This window comes from Ambystoma mexicanum, chromosome 10, assembly GCF_040938575.1.
Source record: "Ambystoma mexicanum isolate Mex_15411 chromosome 10, UKY_AmexF1_1, whole genome shotgun sequence".
Lineage (NCBI taxonomy): Eukaryota > Metazoa > Chordata > Amphibia > Caudata > Ambystomatidae > Ambystoma > Ambystoma mexicanum.
In genome coordinates this window covers 411,773,879-411,791,947 of record NC_090932.1, presented here as the reverse complement: position 1 = coordinate 411,791,947, position 18,069 = coordinate 411,773,879, and the positions used below count along the sequence as shown (strand labels likewise).

The window sequence follows — 18,069 nt, the reverse complement described above, 5'->3', positions numbered from 1 at the left end:
TTTTAACTTTCACTTCCAGGGAGAATTGTCGGGTCCTTTCTGGGATGGTGACTTCCTCTTTAACCTGAATTTCAACTGCATAAGGTAGCAATTGAGCTGACCTAAATGCTTTTTCTGGATCATCAAAGCCCATGGGATTATCCGCTAATCGGGACCAAGCTTTGAAGTTTATTAGGTCCAAACTAATGGCAAAGCGATTGAGAATGTCACTGCCTAAGTAAAAGGCGGCAGTGACGTCTCGCACGACCCAACAATTATGGACTATGCTCTTGTTGCCAATGGAGATTTTGAGCATACACCTGCTTGGCAGGAGATGTTTTGAATTGGGTGCTTCCAGGTCCATTTCCCATTTGTCTATCAGTTTGAAGGTGGGAATGGCTGGATCTTTTGGGAGTTGGCGAAACATGGCTTCGCTGATGAAGCTCTTACCGTTGTTCACACACACTCGAGCGAGAACAGAGTCCTTCCCATCATTTAACTGAACAGGGATGAACAACTGCTCTCCAATTTGCTGAATATCAGCCAGGCTCTGAGCTGATTTCACATCTTTCTGGACTATAGGAGTGGGAGTTTCTGATTGTGGATTAGTATAGAATCTCAGAGTGTTTCCTTCCAGCGTGGAGTACCACTTTAGACTGGAAGGAAGGTTGATTTTCAGAAACAGAGAGGACCCCCCATCACCAGTCTGTTGTCCTACTGCTATTACCGTCACGTCTGGAATTTGGTTGTTCTGGAAGTGAAATTCTACTTGGTCAGATTTTTGTTCAACCATGTGGCATGTGCCGTTTAAACTAACATGGTTGACACTCTGTTTTAATTTTATGGGTCGGCTAGTCTGAGTCCAGAGGACCTTGTTTACGCAATCTATTAGGGGTGACAACCTTCTCAGGAGGTCATTCCCTAGTAAACAAGGGGTGCCCTCTGGGGTCACAACTATGACCGGGTGTTTCAACTTATGTCGCCCGATCTTAATGTCCAAGTCTGCCGTCCCCTCGACGGGAATTTCCTTCCCGTCAAAGTTCTGCAGTTGTCCAGGAAGAGAGGTGAGAGGAATTTGGTAATTCTCTCCCCTTCCTGCATTCAGTTCGTCAAAGGCCCTTCTGGACAGAAGGGTAGCTTGAGATCCAGTGTCCACCAGTGCTGAGATTGTACCCTGCCCCTGTACTTGTACCGGGGCATAATATCTTCCCTCCTTCTCCTCAAGGGGGCACAGATAATGTACATTTTTGGACAACTGGTGGGCTAATTTTCTGGTTTTGGACATCGCTAGCGAGGAGATTTGGGCAGAATTCTGTGGAGAGTCTTGGGAATCTGAAAGAAAAATTTTGCAACTGGAGATCAGAGCCATTGTGGGTTCCCCTGGCTCCGTTTCTGGGCCGCCCCCCCCTTTTTGGAGGCAGTCGCCAGGATGGGTTTGAACCAGGGGATTTTCTTGCTGTTGGTTCTGGGATGAGATGGTGGGCGGCGGTAGCTCAGTCTCCACATCTCCCCAGTCTGGATTTGCATCCCTAGGGACCCATTTTTCTTTGGGAGGAGTTCCCCCCTCTCTGAAGGAGAAGATCCTTTTCCCAGGATCCTCTGAGGATCCCTCTCCCTCAAATTGGAAGATCTGTACCTCCTCCTCAAACTGAGTCTGTTTGGGTCTTTTGTTTCTCCTACCCCCCCTCTGCTCCTTAGGAGGCAGACTTTCAGGGGCAAGAGATTTTGTTTCCGGTTCCTGGGTTTCCAGGGGCTGTTTACAAGTGAGGAAGGAAGCTTCCTCCAAGGCTTTACACCCCCCTTCCCTTTGTGCCTCCTCCCTGGGAACCGGTGATTTATCGGGGAGCTGCCCCCGTCATTGTTCTGGAGCACCAGGTCCAGAGTTGGGTGCGTTCTGCGCCGGCATGCTGATCTGAGGGTTCTGCTGTGCCCTCAGTATATGACCCAGATCCCGCGCCATGTTTTGAACCTGGCGCTCTAACTGGGAAACCCGCTCAGGCTGATACGGGGCCCTGTTTTCTCCCCTGGACTGATCCCGGGAAGGGTAGCTGTCCCTCCTCTGGTAATACCCCGGGTTGGGAAGATTTGGGTACCCCTCCACCCTTGGCCTCCCCTCTCCCGGATTCAGTGGTCTGGGCTCAGGGAATTGGGGAAAGAAGGATGGATGGTTTTGGGGCTGAAAGTCGGGTGGATATCTGGGGAAAAAGTTCTGCCCAGGGTTTGGTAATTTTCTGCCCTCCTGTGGGAAGTTTGGAGGGAAGTTCCCTGGGTTAGGTGCTTGGCTGGATCCCCCCCCTTGGGCTGGAGGAGTCCACACATAACCCAGGATGGGTCTGTTGCCTTTGTAGCGAGGACTTACATAGTCAGGAGAGCGAGGGACCCCATTTGTGGGGCTGCCTCCCTGGCTCCCTGTCTGCGACTGGCCCGAGGACCTTCTGGGCCTAGCATTATTAGGTGCAGGTAGGTTTTTAGGCCCCCCCGTCTCCAAATCCAAAACGGGGGTGACCTTTACCTCTGCCACCTTGGCAGCAGCAGGGGTGCTGTTGGCTTTGGGGTTTTTCTGGGCATTGCTTTTATTTTCTATGGGCTTCTGCACCTCATAGATGCGGGTAGCCTGTTCAATGACCCAGTCTAAAGATCTTTTCTCGTGAAAATCCCTCACGAGCTGGGTCATGATATATTTGGGCAAGGCATGGAAAAACGTGTTTATAAATTCACGGCTATCCGTGCGCACCCTTCTTGTGGTCTGTGCAAAAGCCCGCTTTAACTCCTGCACAAATTCTTGTGGGGCCTGATCCTCCCCACATTGCAAATTGTAGGCTGCCTTGCGAGCCTCTTGAGGATTTCTGTGAACAGAAAAATGTTTCAGGATGGCCGCCTTATAGGTGGACCATCTTAAATGATTTTGGTCCTCCAGCCCCGCAAAGAAACTGGAGTATTCCGGGGAGAAGGTCCACTTTACATATTGAATGCAGCTTTGGCTGTCCTTCAAATGGAAAGTCTCCATCATTTGTTCAAACAACTCTAAGTGCTCCCAAACAGAATACTTAGCGTTCTTATGGTAAGGCGTGATGACGCTCCTGATCGCCTTAATCTGCTTTAAGGGGTCCTTGAGCAAGGCCCTTTTTGCCTTATTGGCCTTTTTGGTTCGGGTAACCCTTGTCCATTCTTCGTCGGACTCAGAGGCACTGCGTCTGTTCTTCCAGGTTTTCCCGGATTCTGCGAGCCTGGGAATGGCTGGCAGAATGTGGGGACCTGGTCTCCTGTGTCCTGCGCAGTTCAGAGGAGTCTTCAGATTCCTCCTTGCTGTCAGGATTTGATGGGTACCCCCTCCACTGACCTAACTGGGCAGAGGTTTTCAGGATGCCCTTAATGGGCCTACTCTCCTGGGGTTCCCCACTGAACTGTATTGTACTTGGGTGCCCATACCCGGATGCCCACCCCTCCATTCCTGGATGGTACTGGCCTATGAGCCCCATGCTTCTGGCTGGATAGTAATCTGCCATCCCTGTGGCCCTGTGCTCATGTGCGCCAGGGGACATGGGGGTGGCAGAGTCCAGGGACTGAGAGGTATGAGGGCCTCTGGTACTAGGGCTCCTGAGGTTATGCTCCGGAGTTTCCATTTCCCAGCGAACCTCATCTCTATCCGCCCCTGCTCCCTGTTGCAATGCAAGAGCCTGCATTTGTGCCTTCAGTTCCTCAGTTAAGGCCTTACTCGACTCTATCAGTCTCTCCTGCATCGCTACCTGCTGTTGGAGCCTATCATTGTGTTGACAGAGGGCCTCATTTTCCCTCTGTACTTCCTGGTTGGTCCTGGAGAACTGGGCCAGTCTTTGCTGCAGGAGGGTTACCTCCTGAGCTGTGTCCCTATTGGCCTGCTCCTTTCTTGCTAGAGCATCCTCCACCCTCCTGGTGTGCTCTAGCAAGTTCTGGTTTTCTTTTTGGAGGTCACCCAGTCCCTGGTGGGCCAGGTGATTTTCTTCCATTTTCCTTTTTAAATGGCAGACTTCCTGGCCTAAGGCGTCTCTTTCCTGACTAAGAGCCTGCATTTGTGCCGCCAGGTCGTCCCTTTGCCTTTGGAAGGCACCAGCTTTCTGGCGCTCCTGATCAAACTCTGCCTGGGTATCCAGGTCTTTCAGGATCAGTTTATTGCTCTCCTCTTTCTCTCTGTCTAGTTGGATTTGCAGGGTGGCTACCTGCTCTGTGCATGCCCTGTTGAAATTGATCTGTTGCTCCAGCTTTTTCTGGCTCTGCAGTAAGGAGTCCAAACTGTCTTGGTGCTCCTTCTGCAGGGCCAGAAATCTAGTATCCTGTTCTGACTTTTCCTTTTGCAGCACATCCATATCCTCCTTTATTTTAGTAATGTACAGTCTGCTGTCATTTTCTGACTCCTGGCTCCTCTGCAGCCTCTGCTCAGAAGAGTACAGATCAGATTGGACCTTCTGTAATGCCATCTGTTGCCTATTTGCCAGATTTTGGCTTTCAGCACATCTATCCTGCATGTCTCCCATATATAGGTACAGGTATGCTGCTATCCTGGCAATCTTATTGTGTTCCTCTTTGGCTTTAGGAGCCATATATAGTTCACTCAGGGCCACATGTAAGGGACCCTGATCTCTATATATATCTGACCCTGTTTCAGTGACCTGTTGTGTGATGGCCTGCAACCACACATCCTGGCCCTGTTCGGTCCATTCACCTCTCACAAATAGCTTATGCAAGAGGTGCTCTCTGGCTATTTTCATGTCTACTAAGGTCGTCATTCTAGAGATTGGTCTCTGTCCTGACTTACAGAAGTTTGTATTTTATTTTTGCAGAACAGAACTTTTCTTGGAGTGTCCCTTTTGAGGAATGCTTCACAGCGTAATGCAGCGTGGTGATCCGACCGGATGTATGTATCCCGTCAGTTAGTACACTGTATTAAGCTGCACAAGTGGTAAATCTAACCCAACGTCTCGGCTCGAGCCCCCACTTTGTAAGAGGATTCAATTCAGCACTACAGCCAAGTTAACGCCTAGTCTAGAATACTGAATGAAAACCCTTATTGATATATCTTTAGGTCCAGTTCATGCGTTCTGGATGACTACCCTTGTATAACACCCCTCTCTTGGAATCCCTCTGACCCCACTGAGCCAAGAAGTAATTCTGTTTTGCAAGTTTAAAAGGTTTATTTGATAAATTAAAATATATATCACACTTTTTAATAAATTAATAATTGAATATCACACTTAATCTGATATGGTAAATATTAACAACGGAGAATCTGGCACTAGCACACTTCTTTAATCACTAATGAGTTGACATGAAATGGATAAGGTAGCACACTGGTAAATAGGAACAAAAGTATAATGTGGTAGAGGATGCTTTATGTAGGCTCAGGTGGATGCAATATTCAATGAATGCAGTACAGAAAATACGCAATATGATTTCAACCAAACAATGTAATCACTTTTCTCTGGCTACTCCCCTCCCCCCCTTGATGCAAGGCAAGGAAATGGAAGGAAAACACACAGTTCTCAGAAATGCAATCAACTGTAATTCAGTTCAATCCAGCAAGCTTAAACAGAAGTTTGAAAACACAGGCAAATGCTTTGATAGGTGCTAGCAATGAATGAGAAATATGCTGGAAACGCTCTTAATTCCCTTTTAGAAGTTCAGGATGAGTGGTATCTAGTTAATATTAGTCCAGGCTCACACTAGCAATGATGCAGGGATAGTTAGCAGGTTAAACGAATTTCTGGCAAATGGAAAGCAAACAGCAGCAGTTTTTACATGCGAAGAAATTGCAAATCGCGGTAAAATTCGCGGATGCGCCGAGCGCTATTACAAAGGAACCGCAAGGACTATCTCTACCGTTTTGGGGTCCTAGGAAAGCCTGGGATCTCAGCTTCCAAATGAAAGTTATTGCAAGTCTCTAGCCCAAACGGTTGCGGAGATATGAGTAATTTAGTAAAGGTCGTTTTTGGTTTTGTAAACTTTAAACGCACACTTTTTCAAAATGACAAATTTTACTAGAAATGACAGGTGACAGATAGGAGGCAGTTCTACTTAGGTTAAATAGATTGAATTAGATGAATTTAAACTAAGAGATGTGTTCTGAGTTTTGCTAAGTACTCACAAGAGATTTTGAACAGGAAAGCGACTTGGTCACGATCTTCAGTCTGGTCAGGTCTTTCCGGATTCTGCTCACAGCGCCTGGTCTGGTCTCGGCTAGGCACAGCACTGCTTTCTCTCTGGTCTGGTCTCTGCTAGGCACAGCACTGCTTTCTCTCTGGTCTGGTCTCTGCTAGGCACAGCACTGCTTTCTCTCTGGTCTGGTCTCTGCTCTGGATAGATTGAAGTCTCTAGTTTGGCTTTCTGGAGTTTGATGGAGGTAAGTATGGATTTTTCCGGCAGGGCTTCCAGCGGCAGATGAAATTGAATGTCTCTATGTGTCCTGACTCTCTGCTTTTATCTGTTTCTTGAGAATGGGTGTGTGTGTTGCATCACTAGACTTGCCCCTCTCATTCGTCATTGGTCAGGCTTCCATTCCTCCGCTTGATTGGCAAACTGAACTGTGAGTCAGATTGATGTCATTTTATGATCTCTTGAAACAACCTCCCTTATCATCTGTGCACCCAAATATATATATGATCAAAATCCATACTTCAGAGTTACACAGTTGTTTGAAATTACATATACATGGTGTGGCTGAATTTAGCCATGTCTATGTCCAAATCTGCTCATTCTCGGAGCTTGCATTCAAAGAGTGTACATAATTGACTTTTTAACTGCTTTTTCAATTTCCGACATGGACCCAACTTTACATACATGTGTGCAGGGGGTAGGGACATTAACTGATGAAGTTTCAGATTTTTAACATGCACACATTTAGAGTAATATCCACTTTTCCGCTAAAACCCCCCTGAACATACCACCGGTTCCTACCACGTCTTAAACTGTGGGCAGAAAAATCACAAGAATTATGGTATCATTTATAAAATTTTCACATGTCCGCACTATGAATTATCCCCCTTTTTATAAAACCATATCCTTGCTGCAGGGGTGTGTCTTTTCAGGTCACATGGTACAGAAACCAGTCTTTCCAGTTTCTGCCAAGCCAGCTTGCTTCTCACAGGCAGTGCCCCTCCCAGCTTCTCCAGGAGGAAGCCACTTTTTACGACGTCTGTAATAAAAACCTTTGCCTGAGTGGAGAGGGCTTTGTTCACTCTCTGGCAGAGCACAGGAAATTCAATTATCAGATAGATGGCATATCCTTAGTGTGGGCAGCAAAAGGAACATTGGCCTGGGAACATAGTTGTGACTCAAGTTTCACTCCTGATGGGATCCGTTGCTAGGCAAAATCAAGTTCCTTAAGCCAGACCTTCAGCTAACTTTTTGTTGCTTTTAAAATAACTTGTAATTTTACACATGCAGCTAGAATGCTGATTCTAAGTGCAAAACTATGACATTTCAACAGTTACAAAGGCATGTGACACCAAACATAGGTCACTCATTTAATTTAACATTTTCGATTTTGGTGGTTTTAAATCCAGTTGCAGTTAGGCTTAAGCTGCTGACTCCATAGCATTTTTGTTATAAGCATTGTTTTTGGGCTCTTCATTTCCCAGATTTTGTAGGCACACAAAACTCCATTCTGCCAAATGTCTGCTGGTGTTCAGTGAATATTTTGCACATGTTGCAAGGTTTGAAATAGGCATTTTGCTTGCCTTCAGAAAAACACACAGTGGGTTTTAAAACGCCGGCTTTTGGATAGTGGTGAGTACTGGTACTGCACCCATTTTTGGGATTTTCTTGGATTAATGCATTCTAAACAGGAATGGTTCTTACATGGTAGTAAATCCTTGCTTAACATTGTTTTGATGGGGCTCCTTACAGTAAGATGGTTATGTGGAACCCCACAAAAAGGGTTGAATCTTTAAAGTGGTCCAATGAGTCACGATTTCAGCAACTTTTTGACATCAGTAAAAGTGGATTTTGTTAACAAAGACCTTTCTTTACCCTGGTGGGTGGCAAGTTAGGTAACCATTTTGGTGTGCGCACAACTGCGCAGCTTTCCTGGATTTCGGCGCACTTGTGGGTTTTACGCCATCTTGAATTTCCTAAGCCCACAGCACCAAATGTTGTAGCAGGGTAGCTTAAACGTGGGTCAGGACACCCTACAGAGTACTGGATAGAAAATCTTCCTCATTGGCAGTTGCAAGATGTTTGTGTCAGGGCGTGGGAAGAAAGGGGTCATCAGGGAGCACAAAGCACGAACAGAAGCATTTCACTATTACTATATATATTATTATAATGCAGCGTAAACTATATATATTATTATATATAGTAGTCACTTCATTATCGTTAATTTGCATAGCACGATCTATAGGAAACCCAAACATTAAATTGCTAATAACTTTTGACATGCACGGCAGATGTGGCTGATATTTGGAAACAAAAAGTTTGTCACTGGTCCCCAGTCTGGAAATATTTGGAAAGATTCTTTTAAAAATGAAAAGGTCATTAAGAAAGCAAAGAAAACGCTGTTTTCGGCCTACTCCCAGGCATTTTCCCATAGAGAAAAAGTCAAAATGTCTGTGCAGCGCACAGGAAAAACCGCTGGACAGAATTGGACCAGGTACAAAACAACTTGGGCACAAAGTGTTGACTCAACTTCCGGGAGGGGTCTGGGGTTTTTCTGTCCAGTAGTTGTTAAAACACTTGGCGGGGAAGGGGGTGCCCCCTTCTCCCAATATTATAGCTACATATGTGCCACACAATGCATCAAACGTCATCAAGCTAGCGGTGGGAAAGAGGGAAGAGGACACCATGTGAAATTCAGGAGTTGGGGGTGCTGGGGACCAAGTTAAGAGGTCAAACATTTTCACATTACCGCTGTAATAACCGCAGTAATAATAGAAGATGCGATCGGGAATGAAAGTGCGTCACATGAAATGACGAGTGTGTGGGGGAAATGGAGAGGGCTAGGTAGGGACAAAGGACCTGATGGGAGTGTGGCGGGGCATAGCAAGGGAGGGAACTTCGCAAGTGCCTCGAAGAGCAGAGAAGAGTTATGAATTTTGCATGAATTTTTTTGATAACCGCGGTTATTTGTGAGCGTTCACAGATAACCACGGTTATCTGTAGTACATTGCTTTTACTAACCGCGGTTATGGGAAAAAAGTTACAAAAAGGACATTAATACAAAAAAAGGGGGCCATATTACAGCTACATTGAGGTGGGGATAATAAATGTGGACAAAAGGCTATAGCTATGGGGTTATTTTAAGGAACCTAATGGTGCAATTTTGAAAGTGGCCATGGCAGACGGCTATGCCTAGTGGGCCCCAACAAAATCTATTGGGGCAACATGTCAAGGGGTCACGGCCGAAGACCATGACTATTATGCCCAAAAGAAACCTAGTGGTGTGGCCATGGCTAAAGGCCATTGTTAGTGGCCCTGTTTAGGAAACCTATTGCAGCAACATGTAGAGTGCTCACAGCTGAAGGCCATGAGGACTAGCCATGAGACCCGAAGAAAGTTAATGGGGCAACATGTAAAGGGAAAGGAAGAGAAGAGTCCTAATAACTAAGGATCCTCATGCCCCCTGCACACCTTCTAAACTGAAATTCAGTCAATATTCATATGTATAAAAGTAATTAGAATATTTCATCAACATATTGTTCAATGATAATTCAAGGTGAGAAATGTTTGTGAAAAAAAAATATAGATTATTTTTATGACAACATAAATATATTGGAGCTCTGTCTCGGGTTTTCCCTTCACCAGGAGCAAAATTACATAATTTTTCATTGTTTTCCACAACACTTCAATCTTCCTTGCTCTACAAGGTAAATAAGTGTATATTTAGTAAAGAAATCACATTAATAGCTGTCAACCTACGGTACACCAAAGGACACATCTCCCATGATCGTAGGTAGTCATCACTTGGTTTATTGATGAGTTAACCACTCACTTTGATTCTTATCCTTCTTAGAACTGATGCATTCTCTTTGGAACCTTCTCTATTGATTGTATCACCTCTAAAAGTACCTGTAATGCTGTGAAAAAAAATATAGGAGAAAGAACTTTCTACGCTCAAAGATGGAACTATCTATTGGGCATTAACTTGCAAAATATAAAGGTGGCAACCTTACCTTTAGATAAGGTGCCAATCGAATATTCCTTTAGTGGGTCACCAAACTCTTGTATCCAGTGTATTCATATATCACCCTTCATTGATAGAAACATTTACAAACAGAGAATCATGGTGTTCATTGCGGTGTCAATTCTAATTCAAAAAGACGCTATAAGAAAAGGGCTTACCTCCACTGTTATGTAGTATGGAGTGCAGTGGATAAAGTGGCAGAAATATTGCCTCTAGTGATAGTTCACGTTTGTAGCCCAGACTGCAAAATTAAACAAGATATGTATCCACTGATCAGTACATGGCCAACAATGTCTTGCTATGTCTTACTTAAAGTATAAGTCTAACTCAAAGTGCAATTAGAATCTACACTGGTTTCCAACTCGTTTTTTTTTAAAAAGGACTTAAAATTGTCGCAGCAGCCGGTAATGCATGTGTTTAATTGCTAAAATGGCCATTATTAAATACAACTAAGTTCCTGATGCGATCACGCATGTGCATGATTGTGTCACTTACGTAAACAAAATGAAATGCAGCGGTCCTAAGCAATATGACTCTGTTTTACCCAGTAATAATAGAAAAAGAGTTAAAGGTGTATGCCTCCACCAAGTAGAGTCAAACTCCTTTATGTAAAAGTAATGATGGGATCCCTCGATGGATGTACCGTTGGTTCTCTGCCGCTATAAGTTCTAAGAGATTCACTTAGACAGGGTGTGCTGCAAGGCAATTCTCAAATCTATTGATAAAGAGGTCTGGCTTATTGTACCTTATAGGTTTTGAATCTTAGGAAATTCTCTTTAAGGTTTGAACAATTTTCAATTTTACAAAAGAAAAGTTTCATGGATATACGAGAGATAGCCAATCCAGTTGTATAAGTACCCACTATCATGTTGACAATCTATCACGGTTGGAAAGTATAGGCTACATTATAAACTTAATGACCTGTCTATCTTCTCAATGTAATACTCTCTGTTCTGTGCTTTCCATCAGAACAAATAATGAGAGAAGTTGCCAAACATTCAAGTGATATTTACAGATAATCAATAGATTTTAATTGAATTCTGATAATGGGTTTTACAGCAAAGCTCCAAGGTAAAATTATTCATTAATACCTGTGGGGAGTATGGAGTCAGGTTTGTCTATCATGACTAATTCCTGTTGTAACACTTTCTTAGTAAGATCCCCACCTCTTGTTGGCCTGCTTACCACTTCCAATATGATATAGTGCAGTTGGGCAACTGATTGTTTTTTGTCTGTCAAATGTCTTGCCACTGGTGAATCAGTATGGTGTGTATGTATATTGCTCTTATGCTCGTTCCGTCGCTCTTTAGCCCTTCTGGTGATCTGGCCCACATAATACATTCTACATGGGCAACTGAGCCCATAGACGATGTTACTTGTGATGCATGTAGCAGAATCCCTGAGTTTGATCTTTGACCCTGACCGGGGGTGTTTTATGTATGTGAACCCCACCTTTAACTAACAATTTGTAATCACGGCTAAAAAAAAAAAAAAAAAGTCAATGAGCTCTAGCTGTGGTTATATTAAAAAAAAACTGTTTAGGAGTACACTGAGTGTAGTATTGAAAAATGTCCCTTTCATAAAGATTATAGATAACCTTCAGAAAGACTACCTTAAACCTTAAACAGAATCTAACAAACAGGGGTCAAATCCTAGAAATTAAAGTGGGGGGACTCATCAACAAATGCAATGGAATTTGACGTCAATGGAAATTAGCATATCAAGGTGAAATACGCACATTTCATTAAATTGGCTTTGCATAACCACCCAAATTGAACAGGACAAATGCCATTTTCCTTTCATAAAATCAACACACACACAAAACCAAGAGAGGATATTTTCTTCTAATAGTAATTTTGAAAATGTTAAAATGTGTGCACGTTTTAAACTCCAAGAATACAAATGTGTTCCATGGAACCGAAATGGGACATTTCACCCTTAGTTGTTTGTTATTTTTCATCAAGTTATATAGTGCAGTGGTGAAGTGTTTGGCCCGTCCCTGATGTCGGCTTTATTTCATAAATTCAAAGAGGACGTTCAATGTTTCTCATTTTAGCTGGTGGGGCCTGTGACCACCCTCTGAAAAAGGTGGGTGGACTCTGTCCATCCGCGTGTACTCTCAACTTGAACCCTGCTAACAAATCAAACACATTATTCTAAGCAGTGGATTACACAGGACATTGTCAAAAGCAATTCCATTCAACAAGTAACACATATTACCTTTCCGAGTTTTCCTGTTGTTCTCTGAATATGTTAACGTTGCAGAGTTTTTGAAGAATATAACATTGACCAATTAGGTAGCTGTCAGGTGAGGACAAAGGCCGTGAATATGGCAAGGGAAATGCACAAAATCACACAGTGAATAGCTTTGAGTCAAAGAACATGCACATAGGAACCAAGACACATGTATACTAAAACCCAGGAGTGCAAATAGAGTGTGACAACAATACAAATATATGAAAAGGGATGTGGGTTAAGCACTTAGAAGCTCCTTATGACTGCAAGGAAAGTTGGCAAGCTCCTTACCCACAATTTTTACAGGTACTGACAGTGCTAAGCCCACGTAGAGGGCAAGAAACAACAGGATCTGTGAACTAACACTCTTGATGGTATTGAATAAGGGAACTTAAAAACAGTACTCACGAGGACGAGAAATACTACTTGAATGTCAGCAAGCCCACAAACCCTGTTGATCAAACAGGGACCCAGAAATGCTATAACATCAATGGGAGGATAACTAAATACATAAGACTCAAGACAAGGGGCAAGTAGGAATAGTGATTACAGAATAGTGAGGAACACATAGGCATTCACACAGGAGCTAGCTACAACAGCACACCACACCTAATAATCAATGGGAAATAAATGCAGAAGTGCAAGGGAAAACATGGAATGGATTCCAAGAGAAAGTAAAGGAACAGGAGCAGGGAAAACGAAATTACAAAGGCAAACTTCCCCCACCCATCCAAGGAAAAAGGCAGGAAGCTAAATCTATAAAGAGGAAGACTAAAGCAGCAAAGCAGCAAAGGACAAAGTCAAAGAAATATAGAACACAGGCAAACTGGGCTGCGCCAAAAGGGAAAGCACTGAGAAATGCTGCCTGCAAACAGAGGAAGACAGAAAGGGAATCTAGGAAGCAGAAAACAATTAAGCACATTAATTCGAAATCCAGGGATAAGGGACAAGGAATAGAAACTTGGAACTAGGTACAAAGCTAAGAACCAGGAATAAGGGACCAGTCACAAACAGGAACACTGCATCAATGACCAGCGCTGGACTGAAGCAAACTGAGGCTTTTAAGGCTGCTTAACGAGCACACGCCGCAGGTGTGTTGCTTGCTGCACCTGCAGCCACAGGCGTTGCCTATCCTCCACCCAGCCTTGTCCTGCAAGGGCGGGGATGAAGCTGTGGGCCAGGCATTCTGGGAAGCATAGTTATTTGATTAAAGCAGCATGCTGGCTGCCAAAAACCTGGAATGGATCCGGAAGGGAAGTAGCTTGGAAAATAAGGATTTAGCGCTCCCAATTCATCACAGCACTGTAGCACAAGGTTCAGAAGGAAAGTCCAGTAGGGAATAAACCTCAAATCATGCCCCCAAGTGGTGGTAACAGGAGCGAAGGGAGCGAATGGTGACAGTAGCGCACTCCGAAAACCAGAACTGTATTTTGGCTCATTAAATAACATAAGCTACCATTGCTACCATTGATCAAATTAATGATGCTCATATTATCAGTCTAGACAAGATGAAATGCTGAGTCTCTGGACTGGAGCTTACACACATTTCTCTGTCATGGCACTCAACTTGCATCGCCCACACCAGGGAGTTTCTTCTTCATTAATGCAATGTATTACTACCTCTGTGTATTGTTGCATATTACTTGGTGTGAAAATCATACTTGTCTATAATCAGCACATGGAATGCAATGGACAAAGACAGATTTACTTTTTTACAATCATAGCTGAAGTGGCTCTCGCATAGCACGCTTGCTGACCCAGTTGTAATGGTGTACGGCACTTTGCATACCACGACTTGAGGCCTCTACTTATAATGCGATAACTTGACAAGTCCATTAATATTAGTTGCCTACAATTTAGCGGAATGTGCGTACCATCACATGGTGCAACTTGGCAGCTACGGGTTATGGATCGATTCAGCTCTGTAAAGAACACATTACTTGTGTATGTACAGAGATGGAAAGCTGTCACTCCTTTACTCAATAAAAATATCTTTAGGAAGTTTTCTGATAAAGTACTTGATTTTATATCCCTTAGAATAACAAGAATGACAGCTAAAGCGAAGGCCATTTCCCAAGATGAGTAAGTGAAAGAAGTTAAGAAAATGGTGAGTGAAAGGAGGCTGTCAGTGAATGAGTGAGCGAGTGAGGGAATTTGTCAAGAAGAGAGGTAATGAGACAGGCAAAGAATGCACTCTTGAGCGAGTGAAAAAGTAACTTTCATGAGGAAGGGGTTCGGGCAGTGACTGGCAGTGAAAATGCCAGTGAGTGAGAGAGTGAATGGATGCAGAGATGTCTTTATGGGAGGACAACAGTGGCATGTGTCCCTGGCCTCCATTTGGCTGCCCCATCCGAAACATGAATAACACATACAATGATATAGTCTAGATCAGGCTTGTCCAACCTTTTTGAATGTGGGGCTGAAGCATTAACTTTTTGTCACCCAGTGGGCCGGCGAGCCAAAAGTCAACAACCTCACCCAAAGCAGTATATTAAAAAGCGATATTGTGTGACCTTTCACACAATAGCATCACAGGCAGTGATAGCCATGCAGTCCCAAGGATAGCTTTTGGTGTCATGGGCAGTGATCAAAGGTTAGTTGCTTGTGATTTCTTTCAGTGTCTATGTGTTAATATTTTTCTGGAATAGTGGGGGCGACCGAGCATAGCGAGGGAGCTACAAGGTTCTAGGGAGGGTTTGGGGGGGTTCCCCCCCAAGAATGTTTTTTCAAATATGGGGTTGAAATGGTGCATTTTACAGCAGAAAAGGTGACCAAAAAGCCATAAGTGTACAATCAGTTCTAAAGGGGAACATGAAAATTCCATGTCACCAACAGCAGAAAAGAACATTTTACAACACAATACATTTTAATGATCAATGTGTCCACAGTGTAAGACAGCACTGTCACTGATGTAACACATTGTCATGCTGGTTGTACCCAAAATATGCCTCTGTAGCAACATGTCTATGCTGGCTGTTCCCAATTTAGGCCAGCATTGCCCTGTACAAAGCATGATTGATGCTGCCTGTGCATGTGCAGTGTGCCCAATACATATGGTAGCTTATCTCTGTAATACACATTACTTCTGTGGTGATGAAAGAAGCATAATTCTATTCAACAGATAAAATGTGGAAAAGCAATCACCCAAAGGTGAACCTAATTGAAGAAACGCAATGTGAGCACAATCTAAAAGTATGCAACCTAGCAGGCCTAGTGCACACTTTACCTTTTCTTTCACCAATAAATCGGGGGGGAGAGCGCGAACGCAGTCCCCCACTACCAGAAATAATGCAGTCGTGCATCCTGCATTTGGGAACATAGCAGGGGTCAGCAAATCCGATGTTCAATGGGTAAGCCTCACCCTGGGAGATCTGCCCTTGAGATCACATTCTCCCCTGCCAGCTAAGTATGAGTTGCATGCAAGAGGGCAGGGGTTGGCTTAGTTCTGGGAAGCCCCGCTAAGCGAGGGTGAGAAGGCAGGCCCTGACCCAGCCCCAACCCCCAATCCCCGGAAGCTCTGAGCGTCTGCAGAGCTGCCTGTCCCGCGTGTAGGGGGAAGCTCCAGCAGGCAGAGCCCAGTAGAAGAGCAGATTGTAGCGCAGTTCCTTTCTCACATCAGGTGCTGCTCGGCCGGAGATTTGTATAAATAGCAGAATGGCTTGAGCAGGCCTGTTGCAGTCTGCCCACTGGCCTGTCAGCCCCACACGGGCCCATGGCCCTCCTGAGCGTAGCTGCTCAGCGCTGGCCCCATTCACACCATCATAATCATCCTGGACCTCAACGCTCCACCAACCCTGAATCTCAGAGTTCTGCTCAATGACAATGCTGAAGCTTTGACATCTTTGCCGTAACCATATGCCGTGTTGTGTCAGCCGAGCCTGCACAGCGCCAAAGGCAAGTATTCCCTTGTAAGGGCCCAGAGGTCACTGAGTGTTCCAGTGCCATCCACTTGGCACGGCCTACTGTTCCCAGCGTTTTCTACCCACAAATCAGCACCACTGCCAAACAGAACTGCATCATTGGGGCCCATCGCTGCTGCTCTCCGACTTGACCCCAGCCCAGCGCAAAGGCACCCATGCTTCTGGTATGATGTTGAAAAGCCTGGCTCTGCTGAGATCCGAAAGACAAGAACTAAGGTATTTTGGGAACATAGTACTATTGTTTTTTGTGTTGCAACTGTATCAGCTCACACCTCTCCTGAAGGGTATAGGCTGCCCTCAGACTGCGCTACCAAAAGAGTGAAAATAAGTTATACCTGTTGGGCTTGCCTGTTTCACTTTTATGATTGGGATCACTGCTGCATGGGTATTAAGCGCGTTATAAATAACCTATCATACCACTCGTATTTTCTCCAGAGCTGCAGCAACTATTCGAAGTGTACTCCGATCCATTTTGTGAACAAACTCAATCCACTAACAAACGAAAACTTTGGTTCCAATTGATTTGGATTTGGATTTTGCTTCCTTTCTATACATTTCTGGAGAGCATTTTTTGAAAGGTTGTTCTTGAGTGTGTAGATTATTTGCCATTGCCCACTTTTGCTGAATGGCAATCTCGACAAAACATTTTTTTGCCGCATTTTTTTACGCTTTTTTACCCAAAAAATATAGATGGTAATTTTGGGTAAGGTATATAGAAAGTGAGGGGGCAGGGGTTCTGCCACCGGTTTTTGTGGTAAAAAAAGCAATAAAATTGACCCAATGAATGTGGCGAAATTGGCATTCGCCATAAAAAAGGCAGAGAAAGTTTATTGATACGATTATTTATGTGTCCAAAGGTCAATCACAGCATGGCTGGGATTTGTAAGGGGGCCATGGTGATTGAATCGGGTTTACTGGTGAAAGGATGGTGATCCAGCACAGAGCGGCTCCTTTTGTGCCAATGTTTCCAAGTCTCCCCCCAAAAATATTGTGACTGATGATGCTGATAGCAGTCTAGTAGAGTGAGTGTGCGCTCAGAATTCTCATTCGTCTTGTTCTTTTATGTGTCCCGAATAGAGCACAGAGTAGTTTTGCGCACAGGCACATTTAAAAAATAAAAAAAAATTTTTTTTTTTACTCACTCAAGCATTGTCCAACATACGGCCTGGCGGGCCACATAAAATGGCTTGGCGGGCCGCATTGTGGCCCGCGGGCCGTACGTTGGACAACCTTGGTCTAGATTGATCAACTGCAATAACCAGGTTTGAGTGCCAAAACGGTTTTTAAAAGTATCTCATTGTATCTAGCACTTGTTGCAAAGATCTGTATTGATGTGCCATATCATAGAACCGAATCCCAGCAAGACAGACAGAGACAGCCTTTTATCTTTCACTAGGATTGATAAAAACATTGATGACAGTAACACCTACTCTCTACTCTGCTAAAAACAATGTACCCCCACAAGAAAGCACTAGATCCATAATATCAGTATGGTGCAGGTCTAAAACTCTGACCCTTGAAACAAAGATTAGAAGAGTTGAACAGCCACATCCATTGAACAGCACACAGCATTAGCCAGGACGGGTATGTATGCTGTCAAATTGTAGACTTTGCAACCAAAGTGCCAAGCTCATATCCCACCTTTGCTGTGGAATGGTGTTGTGATCATGGAAAAATCGTGGATAGTTCCTGGGACCTAATGATCACATTTTTTCAATTACTATTTTTAAAGCCAGTCCGTCACTGACTATCAACACCCTTTAGCACATGAGCCTGGCCACATGA

General features: G+C 44.1%; 1 non-coding gene across 1 annotated transcript; it reads right to left on the bottom strand.

Annotated features, from left to right (window-relative positions):
* Nucleotides 1-15,612: 15,612 nt before the first annotated feature.
* Nucleotides 15,613-15,774, bottom strand: LOC138496227 (U1 spliceosomal RNA). Its single transcript, XR_011277765.1, has one exon. It is a non-coding gene; the product is annotated as a U1 spliceosomal RNA (small nuclear RNA).
* Nucleotides 15,775-18,069: the final 2,295 nt, after the last annotated feature.